Source organism: Ictidomys tridecemlineatus, chromosome 6 (assembly GCF_052094955.1).
Source record: "Ictidomys tridecemlineatus isolate mIctTri1 chromosome 6, mIctTri1.hap1, whole genome shotgun sequence".
In the NCBI taxonomy this organism is placed as follows: Eukaryota; Metazoa; Chordata; class Mammalia; order Rodentia; family Sciuridae; genus Ictidomys; species Ictidomys tridecemlineatus.
The window spans coordinates 163408039-163425319 of NC_135482.1; positions in this window are offsets into that span (position 1 = coordinate 163408039).

The window sequence follows — 17281 nt, forward strand, 5'->3', positions numbered from 1 at the left end:
AGTTGTCAATGGATCTTTATTTTATTTATTTATATGTAGTGCTGAGAATCAAACCCAATGCCTCACACATGCTAGGCAAGTGCTCTACCACTGAGCCACAACCCCAGCTCCTAATATTCCCTCCCTTTTATCCTTACAAAAAACAGAAGCCATCAGAAGAGAACTTGACCTAAATTTATCTATCTACATGTATCTATGCCCATATAACTCTTCCATTAGGGATAAACCATCACTGTTCCTAAGACAAATCCCTTCCCTTGATTATCAGATTTTTCCCCACTTACTTAAGGATATTTCTTTTAATTCTTTCCTGTATCTTTAATTTTCCTTTCCTTCTTGGTACCAGAGATTGAACCCAGGGTTGCTCAACAACTGGGCCATACTCCCATCCCTTTTTATTTTATATTTTGAGACAGGGTCTCAGAAAGTTGCTAAGGGCTTTGAATTTGCCTTCCTCCTGCTTCAGCCTCCCCAAGCTGCTGGGATTTCAGGCGTGCGACGCATTGCCTGGCTAATTTTCCTGTTTAATGGATAATTTCCAAGAGAAACATGTTGTAATTTCTGTTAGCATTACTTTCTGTGACAATATTGCAATTTTATCTTTAATGTTTTAGTAAACAATCTTAAGAAGATTTCCCATTTTAATCCTTCTATTTTAAATTATCTGAAACAGATTCTAAATTGAAAGCCTGATAAATTTATATTATTAGAATTATTCCCACAAGAAAATATGAAAGAAAATATGAAAATTTTTTATTTAAACGTAAGAGCAAATTGAAAGATTCAGTGAAAGAATTCCAGGTAAATAGAGAAGGTACATATGTCTTTCTTTTTGCTCAACAGCAACAATAATCTCCTAGAGTGGTTAAGGTTTGCTTTTTCCTTTCCAATTATTTTTTACCTACCAGCTACCAAAGTTGATCTTATTCTATGACTTCAAGAAGGGGCCACTTTAGTAAATTAACATTTCTTTTGAATCAAGTTTAGACAGTTTCTATGGCACAGGGATACCCATATGCTAAAATACTTAGCACAAAATATCCTTCTGTGAAACTATACTGCTTTAGGCTTTTTGAATGTTTAACTTTCTCTTTCTTTCTTTCTTTTTTTTTTTTTTTGTGTGCGCTCTGGGGATTGAACCTTACCAGAAGTGTTCCACCTTTGAGCTACATCCCTAGCTCTTTTAAATTTTATTTTCAGAAACATCTAAGTTGCCCAGGCTAGCCTTGAATTTGTGATTCTCCTGCCTCAGACTCCTGAGTCATTAGGATGGCAGGTATGTGTTGTGGTGCCCAGCTTAATTTTACTTTTAATCCAGCATCAACATAATTAGTGATAGCAATTACTTTTTCTTTTCTTGCAGTGCTAGTGATTGGACCTAGAGCCTAGTGTAACCTAGTAATTTCTTAATTCTGATATGCTGCAAATTTTGCCCTTGAAGCTCTAGGGAACCAGCTATGCTTTAGCCTCTAGGACACAGAATAACTATCCTTGCTTAAGAACAGAATAATGAACAAGTAGTATTATATTTCAATAATGTATCCAAAGGAAAATTTTAAAACAGCTACTATTTAAATCTGTAAAGGATGACCAAGTTTTGAGGTCTAATTAAACTATGACAATTTTACTATCAAGGCATTTTATTTCATTACCCTATTACAAAATTCAAAGCTTTAGTAAATATCCAAGTAAATAAAATTTACAGAAGGCAGATTAAAATTTGTTTTTGCTTTACTTTTGTTTCTTGGATATAATTACTTAAAAACATAGACTACATTTAATAAAAGAAGATTCCTTTAAAACTAGTGTCAAGATCAGACATGCAATGAAATAATATTCATATATAATCCAATAATACAGTTTATAATCTTAAAAACCAAGTTCTTGAATTTAAGTGGATATAAGGTTTATTTTAGCTGGGGATGTGGTTCAGAGTAGAGTTTTTTCTAAGCATGTATAAAGCTTAAGGCTCAAACATCAGTGGCCCTCTCCCCAATTTTGATGTTATTGAAAGTTTATATTGTTTCTACATTTCCTTTGATTTCTTCTGATGGAAAAATGCATGGGTGAACAATTATTTAACAAGTATCTATGAAGTAGATTTCAACCAAAACAATCTACTTCAGAAAGTGAGGTTAGATCTAAACCCCCTAAGTGTTGTTTTCCTTACATCCAAAGTTAAACTAATTAGAACTCAAACATTTCATATATTTCTAAAAGTTTTGATGACTCTACTCCCTAGACTTGTCTAAATTACAAATATACCATATCAATCAAGAAATGCATCATGAAAATATAACGTGTTATTAGCCATACATTTTTTCCTTAAATACGTTTTGTCTTTTGTATTCTAATTATGAATATGTACCCATTATTCTCAGTGTTTACCCTGTGTCAATTGATAGGTAACAGACAGATATGAGCTGCGGGAAAGTGAGGTTAAAAGTATAATTTTATATAGTATGGGCCTATTGTTCTGAACCCTTCCCCCCTGCTTGCCTTTGAAAAGCAATTTACTTGGGACCACTCTGAACTTAAATCAATAGGATTTGTTACATTTTCAGAAAACAACCTGTTTGTTATCTGCAGGAGAAATGCAGGCCAGAAGACTCTTCCCAGTCAGTAACAACACCACAAATTCCCTGAAGGCGGGAATTTCAAGGACTAAGGAAGAAAGAATTTCACAGGTTTGGGTTCCTTCCTAGTCCCTGGAGTCTTCCTAATCAAATCAAAAGAGAGTGGGACTTTCTGGGGCCAACATCTGTATCTCCCTGATTTTAGAGGAGGGTTTCCAAATTCAGCTAATTTCAAACCAGTTATAAACCCCTGGTTATATAAAAAATTTGCCATCCAGCTAGAGATATAGATCATTTGGTAGAGTGTTTGCCTCGCATGCACAAGGCCCTGGATTCAATCCCCAGTGCCACAAAAAATAAACAAAAAAGAGTCAAAATTAATCTTGTCAGGCGTAGTGGTGCACGCCTGTAATCCCAACAGCTCTGGGAAGCTGAGGCTGGAGGATCAAGAGTTCAAAGCCAGCCTGGCAATGGTGAGGCACTAAACAACACAGGGAGACCCTGTCTCACTAAATTGATGAGGTTGGCTTGGAACTTGAAAACCTCCTGCCTCAGCTTCCTGAACCACTGGGATTACAGCTCGCTTTCCATTTACACCTACTTTTAAGGACAATTTGTCTATTTTTTTCCCAGTGGATTTTCACCTCAACTTTTCTAGCTGATGCTGAATTGTCTATTAGCTAATAAATTGTGAATATAGACAGTTGTTCTTGGTATTACTATTTGGGTAAGTAACTGGTTTCTCATACCTCTACATTCAAACTGAACTAGCTATATGGCCAATTGTTTCCTGGTGTGGTCCATGTCATTTCTCTATTCCTGTATCTTAGTCCACTGGAAATACTATGCCTCTATTCCTTAAAATCTCTGCTTTTGATTTAACTGATTAAAAGAAAAGCTATGGATAGAGTCCTAATGATTAGATGTAGAACCAAAGGAAAGAGCTACTAGGAAAAAAGAAAAACAAAAAGAAAACAATACCGTTCAGTTCTTGGTCTTTATCTTAATATAACAGTTATAGTTTCAAGTCTTGTGGTTTACATTCTAGGCTGTGAACAGTTAATTATTTTTACTGGATTTCGATATAGCTCAACCTTCCATTCTAATGCTATTGTGAAAAAAAAATTCATTTTGAAAGTTGAGACACCAAGATAATTGTCTTTAGAAGCCAACTTGAATACAGACCTGAGTAGAATCTTTACTTTCAGTTTTCTTTCTATAATACAAAACAGAATTTAATACAATTCTAGTAAAACACAAATTATATTTTTACCCCTCTCTGTAAATAATTTACAATTCTAATTTTGTTTCCATTAACATTCTTTTGTTTAGACAGATTTACTTTCTTTCTAATAAGTGCTCTAGTATCAGCTCATATAGTTTATATAAAGTATTACTACATTTAACATTCAGAAATTTTAGACATGCTGCCTAAAGTATATAATCATCCTGACTATATTAGAATCATTGGTCAATTTCTACATTTTAAAACTTATTATCAATATAATAAGCAACAGACATAGTTTATTGAGGCAGCAATGACAGAACAGTGAATCTCAAGCCAAAAGACATATGATGGAATTCACCCTGTGAATTCCTATCTATCTTGGTTAAGTTATTTCAATATATAAACCTTCTGGTTCCTCTTCTGAAAACTGGGGCAACTAATGTCTACTTCATAACTCTGTCATTTAGATTGTTTAATCAATCACAAACTTACAGAAGCATATCTAGTAGTGAATAGATGTGTTTATTAAATGTCTGCCAAACCTAGATTTTATAGTATGATTTGAAATTTCTGACAAACTTAAGTGTTTTAGTGGACTGCAGCTTCAACATGAAGCAACAAAGTTAATGATAAAGAAAAACCAGTGCAATCAGGTTGTGTTACCGAAGCACCGGATTCAAAAGAGATGCACCATACTTTGTACTTTGGCCAAACTGAATATATTGGATCTAGTTTTATAAACAATGTTTTAAAAGGAATAACACAAAATGCAGCCAACTTAAGTGGAATATACAGGATACATATGATCTAAAATTGACGCTTATGAGAACCAGTGGAAGGAACTGGTGGTTATGTTCAGGCTAGAGAAAAGATATAAAAACTATTTTTAGAAGATTTATCTGGGATCAAAGAATGAAGTTCTAGTGTAGAACTAGAACCTGCCCTGTTATGATAATTTTATTTTCTATCAATTATCATCAACATAAGTAAAATCAATAATATTAAAGTGTATTTATGGGCCTGGGTTGTAGCTCAGTGGTGGAGTACTTGCTTAGCATGTGTGAGACCTGAGTTTCATCCTCAGCACCACATATAAATAAATAAAAAACAAAGGCCATTGACAACTAAAAAAATAAATTAATAAATAAATATAAAAATAAAAGATAATGGCTTTCTTAATATTTCATGGCTAAAAATAAGATCTATTTAGAGTAAAATTGACTGTTAGGGGTTGGAGATACAGCTCAGTTGGTACAGTGCTTGCCTTGTATGCACACGGCCCTGGGTTCGATCCCCAGCACCACACAAAAAATTTGACTTTCAGAAAATTTCAGTTTATTTTTGCGTTATTTAGCTTTCTGTTACCATGATGAAATACCTAAGACTTAAAGGAAAAAAAAATTTTTTTTAACGGTTTCCATCCATGGTCTGTTGGCTCTACAGAAGCACAGTATATCATGGGGGAACATGTGGAAGAGGAAGCCTGTCACCTCATAGTGGCCAAAAAGCACTCAGGGAGACAGGAAGGCATCAGGGTTGTAATAGTCTCTTGAAAGGCATGCCCCCAATAACACAGCTTTCTCTAATAGGCCCACCTCTTAAAGGTTCAATCATTTCCCAACAGTGCCAGGCTTGCCATCAATTCTTCATTTAACATTGGGGTCTTTGGGTAACATTTCCACATCATAAGAACTTTATTAAGTTGTCCTATTAAAGATTTGCAGGGTAAACTGCCAATTTAAAATTCTAAATAGTGAGGCACCAAATACCAGTGGCATAAAGAATCAACTTGAATAGCCAGCCTAAGGATATGAAAAACTGAAGGAAAAAAAAATTAATAAATTGAAATCCAGATATTCTTTGATATTAATGTTCTCCTAAACTTTTAAATGTAGATTCTAAAATTTGACTAGTGGTAATTTGACTAGTCACTGGAAAATCATGGCATTCTTTATAGTGAATACTATTAAATATTTCAAAAAAGAAACTTGTTTTAATAACCAAAATAAGCATAAATTTATTTGCTGAAGATAAAAGGAAGAGTGAAACTGATAATTTAGGCCAAGTCAGGCCTCTAAAACGTGAATATATATTTAAATTCCTTGATCAATTTATTTCTCTTTTATACATGGAGATAAATTTAAAAACTCAAGTTTTAGAATAGTAGGTAAGGGCAAGTTTACATCAAATGTCCAGGTGACTTACTGTATGTATGCACAAAGCTTGAAATCCCTATTCACTAGAGTTTATTATATTTGCATATGTAAGTTTCTATTTAAATCAGTTCTATGGTATAAAATTCTGCCTTGTTTAGTTTTCCTAAGAAAACATCCAAAATAACTTCATAAATAAGAAATTCCCTATTACTTTTTTTTGAATTCATATAGAAACTGAGAAATTGTTCATGGTGGGAAAACAAAGAGTTCATCATTTTTACACTAAAATCAAAATTTTATGGCTCTGATTTTGCTTAAAGCAGAAATATAGCTATGATTTAAACCAAAAAGCTCAGATTTAACTCAATCATTCTGCTAAACATATACATGTCAAATGTATAAGGTTTTGAGGACAAAGAACACATGATATTTGATTAAGAACTAATTCCTAAAAACAGCAGTTATTAGAACAATGAGAAACAGGGCATACTGTAAACTTTTCCTATGATCATAAATTAGAGAACAATATTAAACTTTAAGGACCTGTATGTATTTACTAAATTAAAAGTAATTAATCTTATCAGGTTTATATGACATCCTCTTTACCAAATGCTGATATTAGCTGGTATCCTTCTGAATACCCTTCACCACTAATCTAACTGCCAAATAAGCAATTTATTTTTTTCTTTTTGGCACATACCTTTCTCCCAGAAAACATTCCCACTTAAAACAAAAATTATTCACGATAATTAAATTTCCTCATGAGTGATGCAGACAGTGATTTATATAAGACTAAATTTCCTACACAAATGAATTAAAAATAAGATTTCCAGGGGCTAGGATTATGGCTCAGCAGTAGAGCGCTTGCCTAGCACATGTGAGGCCCTGGGTTCAATCTTCAGCATCACATAATAATAAATAAATAAAATAAAGATATTGTGTCCAACTACAACTAAAAAAATAAATATTTAAAAAAACAGATTTCCAGTTGTCTAGTAATGATAATTATATTAAATTTGTATTGAAAGAAAAACAGATTTTATATCATTTACCCTACCATCAATTACTTACTGCCCCACTGATAAAAACATTCTGATTTTTTTTTTCAATACTTCCAGTCAGTCTTATTACATTTATACTACATATAATTCAACCACTGATAGTATTTTCTAGACTGCTTTAATGACATGTTAATGTTTTATTGCTAACTTAATAACATTTCTAAACCTTATCTATTTTCCTACATGGGAAATAGTTGTCACTTTTTACTAAGATAGCTTTTGAGAGCAGGCACATTTAATGTTTCCTGAATTAGGAAGTACTTTTTCTTTATCCTTAGTACTTTATAGAACTACCAACAATGATGACATTGAATGGTGGATTGGTGGATTTTCTGCTTTATCTCCAGTTTCCCTATTTATGAAAGTCAATGTCTTTTAAGATCTTTTTTTTTATTTTTTAAGATTTATGTATCCAAAAATGCAATATAAAGAATAAAAATAGTTCAAAATGGAAAAAGTGAAGAAAAAGAAAAGGTAAAACTATTTCTGAGTTTTTGGTTAGCCATCAAAATTTTAAATCTTTCATCCAAAATCAAACTTGAAAAATATTCCATCTCTTTACTTAATTTGGAAAAAATGAATCCAATATATTATCATTATTTAATTATGACAGTATTTAATATATGAATGCTACTATGCCACATTTTTTGGGCACAAATTTCACAAATAAATAAAAATCATTCATTTATAAAAATCACTCTCTAGGGCTAGGGTTGTGGCTTAGTGGTAGAATGCTTGCCTAGCACGTGCGTGCACTGAGTTCGATCCTCAGTACCACAAAAAAATAAATAAATAAAGGTATTGTTTCTAACTACAACTAAAAAATAAATATTAAAAAAAAAATCACTCTCTAAAAGCAACTATGCCATTAAAATAAACACTAAAAGAGAAATGGGGACAAACACACTTAACATATGATCATTATAGACCTATTTTTCTGGATATTATTTAATTGGAAAATTATCATTTTAGAATCTATGATTTAGTGGAATTCCAGGAATACTACCTAGAACACCAAGAGAAAGCATTCCAATGATGAATATTGCAAATGACATATTAAAAATGCTGGAGAAGAGCTAAATCAGGCCGCTTGCTTAGAAATTTATAAAGGAGATGAAATGGGGTTAAAAAATGACATCTGGGGGCTGGGTCTGTGGCTCAGTGGTAGAGTGCTTGCCTTGCATGCGTGAGGCACTGGGTTTGATCCTCAGCACCACATAAGAATAAATAAAATAAAGATATTGTGTGCATCTATAACTAAAAAAATATTTTTTAAAAAAAGTATATGACATCTGTGCTTATAAGTCAGTCAAGAAGATAAATGATACCTCTTTCTTTTTTATTCTGGAAATTGAATTCAGAGGTGCTTTGCAACAGCTATATTTGCAGTACTTTTATTTTTTGAGACAGGGTTTTGCTAAATTGTTGAGGGTCTTGCTAAGTTGCTAAGGCTGGCCTTGAATTTGTGATCCTCCTGCCTTAGACTCATGAGTTGTTAGAATTACAGGTATGTGCCACTGTATTCAGCTTTTCTCTTTTTGAAAAGTGGACTCTTCTCCAGTCTACAGTATAAGCGCAATATCAATGAAAAATATTTCTTTTTCTAAGAGGTAAGTTGAAGAAAGGCTATACTGGCTTCTAAGGGATCAATTAATGAACCCAAGACTGGCTTACACAGAATTCTTTAGGGATTTGCGAATATTTCCATTCTAATTTTCCAGAGAGCATAAAAATATGAAGGGAAAAAAATTAGAAAAGAAAATGACCTATGGCATTTGGCTACCTTTGCAAACTAGCCTATTATTAACTATTTTCATATTTAAATGACCCTTTCTCCCCCAAGAACTCTACTACTTATGAGTAGAATGGCCAATCTTTTATGACCATTTATGCATGTTTTTGTACTATTACTACAACAAACATGTGATCTGAGCCACCAATGCAATGTGTAAGATAATGTAAGGGAAGCATCTGAAGCACTAGTTTTCATTTAAAAAGGCCATGTCTCAACACCATCAGGAACAAGAACAGAAACAGTTTAAGATTTTTTTAGAGATAGAGTTAGCTCAAGGAATGGATAGAAATGAATCTTTCTGGTAACTCATTTTAGGGTATGAAATACTCTTAGGAAGTAAGCATCTGTGTATTTAACATGACTTTGATCTATGAGTTTTTCTAGATATATGATTTTAGCTAGCCTGTTAGAATTATAAAATTTATAAATTCTCAAAAATTAAATGAATCAGGAGAAAAATGTTTCTTATTCTAAGAAAGAGGACTGCAAATGCATATATGAAAGGAAGAAAAAGGGATTGCCTTCTGGTGTTTACTCCTTCCTGAAGTTTTAATAGCAAAATGTAAAGCTCCTAACAAAAAAGTCTCAAGTATAATTGAATGCAATATAAGAACAAATTTTAAAAAATTTCAAGTGAAGAGGCTATTCTCTCAATTTATAAAATCATAAGATCAATAAACCTGGATAATGACAATAAAAAAGACCACTACTTAAGGCTGGGATTGTGACTCAGTGGTACAGCGCTTGCCTAGCACATGTGAGGCACTGGGGGTTGATCCTCAGCACCACATAAAAATAAATATATAAAATAAAGTTATTAAAAAACCAAACACTACTTATTTGTAAATTCCTTTGAAGGGAAAAGATTTTAATTGTGACTCTCAGAGATGACAGAAAATTTACCCAAGGCAACAGCATTATCCTTGCTCCAAATTATATTAAACTAACATCAAACCTTAATGTGTAGAGGACTAAGGGGGAGAATAAAAAGTAAACATTCTAGGATGAATAGAAAAAAAGGATCAGAAACAAACCTAAATATAATACCAAAGTAACTTTTATAGCAATGGTACATGGGCTCAGAATTAATACTCACAAAGTAAGAATTCCTGGGCTAGTAGGGGGCTGTTTTATTGTGGTCTTCATTTTGTCATTATTAAACCTAGGGAAAAAATAAGAGTAAACTTTAAAAATTTGACCACAGAAATTAGAACATTTAACTGACATTGTTGACAGTCATTGTTTTCTGAACACTTAATGAGGTTAACAGTCATTGTTTTCTGATCTTCTTATATCAGAGAAAAATCAGATTATAAATACCCAGTAGCAACATTTCTCTATTTCAATCCCATGCACTGTAATTAGTTTTTAAAATTTGCTTTTCTATTACTTTACCTTTTAGAAGTTTAAAAGTCAAAGTCTAACTTAGAGCATGATTAGCTTCTGGAGGACGTCATATAATTGCAGGTATTCTAAGTTAATGCACGATCATATCCTGAGATTTCACACACACATTTGCAAAATCTACAGTCTATATATTGCCAATTCAAGAATTATATTGTTATGTAATATATAAACAGAGTATAAATACAAAACTTTCCAGTTTTGTATTTATACTCTATTTAAGTAAGCTGGAAACTGAAAATATATTATGATGCTATGGGTAAAACTAAAGAAAATACAGTTGTGAAATTGCCTAGATCAAAGAGTAAATGAAAGGGTAATGATAAGAAGAAATTGTTTCCATGGTGTCTTTACTTGCCATTGTTTCCTAAGATGTAACCCCTACTTGATTTTTTTTTTTTTTTTTTTTGTACTGGGGATTGAACTCAAGGGCCCTCTACCACTGAGCCACATCACCAGCCCTATTTTGTATTTTATTTAGCAATAGGGTCTCACCGAGTTGGTTAGCACCTCGTCTTTGCTGAGGCTGGCTTTGAACTTGAAAACTGCTGGGATTACAGGTGTGCGCCACTATGTCTGCCCAACTTAATTTTGATGTATCTCCTATGCATGTTTTTGTACTATTACTACAAATTCTGCTCCTTAAAAGCTTATATATATGGTGTCATATGGACGTCTGATCTTTTATTGGTTAGCACCAATCAATAATGTTAAAGCGAATATAACTTCTCCATAAAGTAGTTTTTGTTTGTGTAAGAAGGTTATCCATGATGATACACATAGCTCTCATTTTAATAGCTATATATTTCACCATGAGACTGTGTCATAAATTACCATTCTCTAGTTGCTTAGTATTTTTACTGGTTTCAAAAATTTTTTTCCTATAAAACATAAATAAGATTCTTCTTTTTCCATATGTCTGAGTTTATCTAGAGCATCTAGGAACGTATTGAGTTCAAGTCTACTGTATTTTAAACTTTACTATAATTAAATTCTTCCACAATAGCATATGAAAAGTTCTCTTTTTCATATATTTACAACACTTGACAGTACATTTAAGAAAAACAGCTACTATCTATATGAATATTTAAAAAATTCTTATGTGATCAATTCCTTCATCTAATATATATCTTACATAAAAATACTAAAAATTCCAAATATAATAGACTAAAATTTGGCCAGAGGCACTTGTAAAAAATAAAGCTCGGATAATGCGTTTTTCCTCATGATTGAGGAAATACCAATAACAATAGTATTCTATTGTTACAAAAATGATTATTAATTAAATACTGAGTTTAGTCAGATCCAAAATGACCAAAGAGGAAAAAATGCAAGAGAAGTAAATGGTTTATTGGTGTGGATAGTCCCCCCCCCTTTCATTTCAGGAAGTGTTTCTCATGTAATACTCCTAAAAAGAAGAAAAAGCTCTCTTTAAGCTTGTAAAACCCACAAATTCCTGAGCCCTTCTGCCAGAGGTTCTGATATAGCAGGTCTGGAAAAATGCTTTATTTCAAGTTATTCTGGTACAGGTGGTTCACACACATTAAGTTATAACTAATGGGGAAAAAAAGGGTGTATTTCAAAATAAAGGATTACATAACTCACTTTTTGGTGAAAAGTAGGCAATAGTAACTAATATGTTCTCTGTTACATAGACATATTTTAAAAAAGCTACTCTAGCACTAACTCAGGGGGGAAAAAAAGAGAAAATCTCAATTTATGGTTGAATATGCTTGACTTCACAGTGCCAGAATAGACTGTGAGCTCATTAATTATTTCAGTTAAATAAGCACATCCTGACACAAGTTTTTTGGTACTAATACCAGAGAAATAATATTCTGAGTTTACTATTATTGGCAAAAAAAAAAAAAAAACATTAAGAGTGGGTATGATCAGGTATGATTTAAAAAAAAAAAAAAACCTTTATTTTATTTATTGTTATGTGGTGCTGAGGCTTAAACCCAGCGCCTCCCACATGTTAGTCCAGCGCTCTACTATGAGCCCTAGCCCTAGCCCCAGCCCCAGCCCCTGATCAGGAATGATTTTAATGAAGATGACCAGGAAGAAATTATGGTTACTTTTAAAAAATAATTCTATTGCACATGGCAGGCTTCAAATTGAGACATTAGGCTTTTACACTAAGACAAAATATTACCTGTAGTTTCCTACCAACAATTTAACAAGTGAAATCAGAACCTTAATAGAAGGCCAATATTTATTTTCTTGCAACTAAAATCTATTGGAACCATTTAGATATAAAAAAGGAAAAAATATTTTAATATTTAGGTTAAGGAAGGTTTGACTTTGTATAAATTCAAATTGTAAAATTGAGAACACCTTTTTATATTATTTGAAATTAAATTTAGATTTAATAAAAAAGATTTAGAATATGGCATGGCATTATTGTAATAATGAGACATAGCAAACCTTGTAATAGAAATAGAAAAATTTAATAATGAATGAGAAAAAAATGAGACAAGTTTTCACCTGTGGTCTGCCTTGTATCTAGTTATTTACAACATTAAGTAATATAGGATTTTTTAAAATTATAGCAAAATCAATAAGAATTTAACCTTGTTTAGAGTACGCTATAAAACAAAGACAATACAGGCTCAGAATATGGCCCCAAAGTGAAAGATACACTCTTGTGTGCCATAGTCAACTTTCCTTTCTTTTTCCTAACTTGTGGTATCAGCAAGTAATTATTATTTTTTTCCAGAATATCAGTTAAAAAGTGAAAACCATGAAACATACTATATATACTTCTGGAAGTCAGTATTCCATTCTAAACAAATGAAATTATCTAAATTAAAACAAAATGAACTAAACCCACAAAGTAAATAGTAAAAAATAATAGCCTAAGAACTATAGCATCTTCTCTTTATTGGGAAGAAAATATCTTTCTGTCAAAGAATATATTCTACAAATTATATATGGGTACAGAAACAGTTGTGTCCTTCCACCTGGCCTGTAAAAACTGATGGGCGCAGGCTTCTATGACGATCATTTCTGCATATTGATGCTATTCTGTAGAACAGCTGACAGGCAGCAGCAATCTCCTAGCCCTTGCTCCCAGCTGGAACGGACAAGAACAAGGGATGTGGTAGTAATACTTGTTTGTTCACTGTTGCTGCTTCTGCTGCTTAAGCAGCAAGTTGACAAAATTGCCTGCAACTAATACAGAGAAAAAAAAAAAAACTGGTTCAGGCTAAACCTACTTACCAAGTTTGCTTATAGCACTAGACAAATTATTTTTTAAGAAATATATTTTTTTCCTTAAAAAGAGATAGAAAGTGAAGAAAAGACAAAATTCATGTTTTGGTTAGAAAGAGAATTTATAATATCTAGGGAAAAAAAGTAAATAATATTCAGCTCCTTAGTTTAGATTTAACTGCTCAATTAACAAATTCTCTGAAAGAGTTTTTAGCCATTTGTCAGGGTGAATGCATAAAGAGAGTACACTCCTCCCTAACTATTCCCTAGGAAATAAAGTGTTCAAACTTCAATCAAGAAATGAAATTATATTTTGCTTATAAAATGCCGCTAGCTCCCTTCTAGGTACCACATATCTAATCACCACCATATGTTTGACTTTAGACAATATTAGCAAAGAATAAGTTTAGCCATAAAGATTTAACAAAAATTCCCAACAATTAAAAAAAAATTTCCACAAGCAATTTACCTACTTCAAATGGGTAATATAGAACTAAAAACTTGGTAAGTACATAGCAACAAATAATGAAAAACAGAAATAGAAATATTTATTCTGTTAAATTACCTTTAAATACAATATGCTACTTATAGACCTATATATAAACTTAAGTTTAAATGAGAGTCATCTTTTAGTACCGTAAGCAATTTTTAATTCAGAAAAATATAAAGTCAAAAAAATCTAGACAATATTATAAAACAAACAAATCTATACAGAATTGGCCGGCAAATTTAAATAATAAAAAAGTATGAACAGCAATGTTTTAAATTCAGATATTTTGTAAAAAACAACAGCCAACTTCAACCTTTCATTTTTATCACAATTGAAAAGTATTTTTTTCTGCTTGGCTCAGTAAGAAATATTGTTAATGGTAAAAACAAATATTTCTGAAGATGACAGTCTAACAAGAAAACTGCATATATTTATTTAGTGTGAAAAGTTGTCAATAGAAAAAACTAACAAAAACTAAAGAGTTTCTTAAAATTTATTTAAAAATGGAAATGAGTTATTTTCAGAAAGCGCATATGAAAGATACTGCAAGTTTTTCCTCCAAGTGATTCTAACCACAAAAATAAGAAAGTAAAACCAACTTTAATAATATGCTAATGTAATTTTAAAAATGTGGTTTGTAGTGATGGGAACAGAAATTCTACCTCAACATGATATTGAATAAAAATTTAAAACCCTCACATTAATTAAATGTTTCCTTTTGAAAAATGCTGATATGAAAATATTAATTTTGATACATTAAGTCTTATTTGAAGACAAACAATAGAAATAGGTTACGGGTGTTATTTGCAAAACCACACAAAAATACATACAAAATTGGTTCAATAAGCATTTAAAAAATTTTAAACTAAAAAAAGTAGTTATATCTATTATTTCACAAATCCTCAGCAACATTCTAAAACCTTTATCAAAGAAAAATATCGTAATTGACAAATTGCTTAAAATATTTTATATTTATACATCACAAATAATGAATAATTCCAAGTTCCGTCATCTGTAGAAATGTTAAATTACATCTAGTTTATTCAAATATTCTAAAAAAACTTTTTCAGTAAGACAGAAATGAAGAATGAAGAATTTTTATTGAAAGTGAATTTTATTTAAATTCCTTAGGCATTTAACCAAAAATTTAAATAAATATTGTACAAATAAGATATAAGTCTATCACTGAAAAAAAAAAATTAACACCATAAATTTCTTCACCCAAATTCTGACATAATGAACTACATCTAAGCTTAATTAGATAATCAGATTTGCCAAATCACAACAGTCCAAGTTTTAAAGGGGTGGTTAGGAGAGACTCAATCACACATAAGAGTAAAAGCCAATTTTTATTAACTGCCTTCTAAAGTAACACATACTACTAATTAGGTTAAAGTTCCTTACCCTGTGAAAAGTAACCAAATATAATAAAACGATTAATATCTACATTGATGCTTTTAATATTATATTGTTTAAAAAGCTTATTAGTTTATAAGACAGAGTATGTAACTGTAGAAAAAATAATGATGATGCTAAATTGTTGTGTCCAAATAATAAGTTCTGACACTTTTAAAGATCACAATTTAAATTCTCTAAATTAGGAACAGCTCTGTGATTTATATCTTTATTTACAACACAAACTCATATACTGTTGGCTTTTCCTGAAACTCATTAAAGCCATGTCAAATATAATGGATTGAAAATGACAAATTAAACTGGTATCTTTTTCAAATACTCAGATAAACATATTTTTCAGTTTCATCTTTATTCTCTCTAACCTGGAAAACACTGGTTAAGTGAGATGGGAAAATTTTATTTCTATTTGTCCAATTAAAAATAAACTGCTTCTTTATAATATTCTAAAACCAAAGGTATGAAGACATTCTTTATTTCTTATTTATTTATCTCCAACAACCACTTTACAGTATGATGCCACCAATATAAAAGTACCAGAACTTCTAAACTGATTTCTATTAAAATGTAACATTTTATTTATTCTGTTAATATTCACATTCCTGAATTTTCTAACATCTAATAATACAAAAAAATCAAATTTCAGTTTTTGGTATTTTGATAAGTATTACAATGTTCAAACATTCTTAAACACATCAGAGAATGTTTTAAAATTTTTACTGTTTAAATTTGAAGCAGTTCTATGATCATAATCATAATTAACTTACTCTAAGACCAAATTACTTTTTCTTATAAAAACAAACTTTTGGGATTTCTTGTATCTGAAGTGTATAAAGTAAATACTTTTTACATGAAAAAATTTTAAGAAAAATTGTAGTATGTTGTATTTTAGTAACTATTTAGCAAATAGCATTAAATATATACATAAAAGAACTAACCAAGTAATACTTAGTAAAACTGTTCAGTAAGTTCATTTTCACTATACCAGGTTACAATTTAGATAACAAAATTGCATTAGCTAAATACTATATGAATTTTTCAACTAATGCTGTAAAAATCAAAGAAAATAAATATGCCAGAAAAATGGTTCTGGGATAAAGTATTTTGGAGGTTAAGACAAAAGTCATTGGAGGTTTAGGTATTCTACAATTTTATTAAAGAGGTTGCAACTTTTTATATGAACACCTAATAATCAGAGTATCTATGAGTAAGATACTAGCTTCTGCTTAAGAAAGTGAGTTTTTCAGTTTCAGCCAAATTGCTACTTTTGATTAGGATAGTACTTGGAAATTTTAAATTCTCTTATTTAAAATATTCTCATTAATCTTATCTAAAACGCTCTCTCTACCTGTTAAAAAAGCCAAACACCAAATTTCATTTGACTTAAACCCTCCATTTTATAAGAAAAGTCTACTACAATTTAATTATTATACACACTGTAATAATATTCTTGAGGAAAAAAGTTATTATATATACTTATCTTGGGAATAAATAAGAGAATTAGCTCTTAATACAATACCATGAGAATATAATCTATATTAAAAAATCTGGAGTTTTAATAAGCAAGCTAACTTAATATGGGTCACTTCACACACAATAATTTCTTTTAATTCTTTATTTACTGATTTTAGTTTACCCCAAAGTTTCAATTTTACCATTTGACAAGTCCAATTACATTGCAAATATATAAAATTATATGCTTTTAAAATATGTTATTATACCTTAATCTCCTATCATGTTCCAAAGCATTATGTGTGTATTCAATCAAAGAAGTTAGGTTGTTTTCCAGAATTGGCTCTCTCCTAAAGGTCAAAACCTGCAATAAAAATGTCATGTATTATAGCATGAAGACATTGAACAGATTTGTTTCCTTCAGTTCCACAACTGATCCCTGAACACAAAGGTAATGTTTTCAAAATGATTCCAATCCTGCCAATGTTCAAAG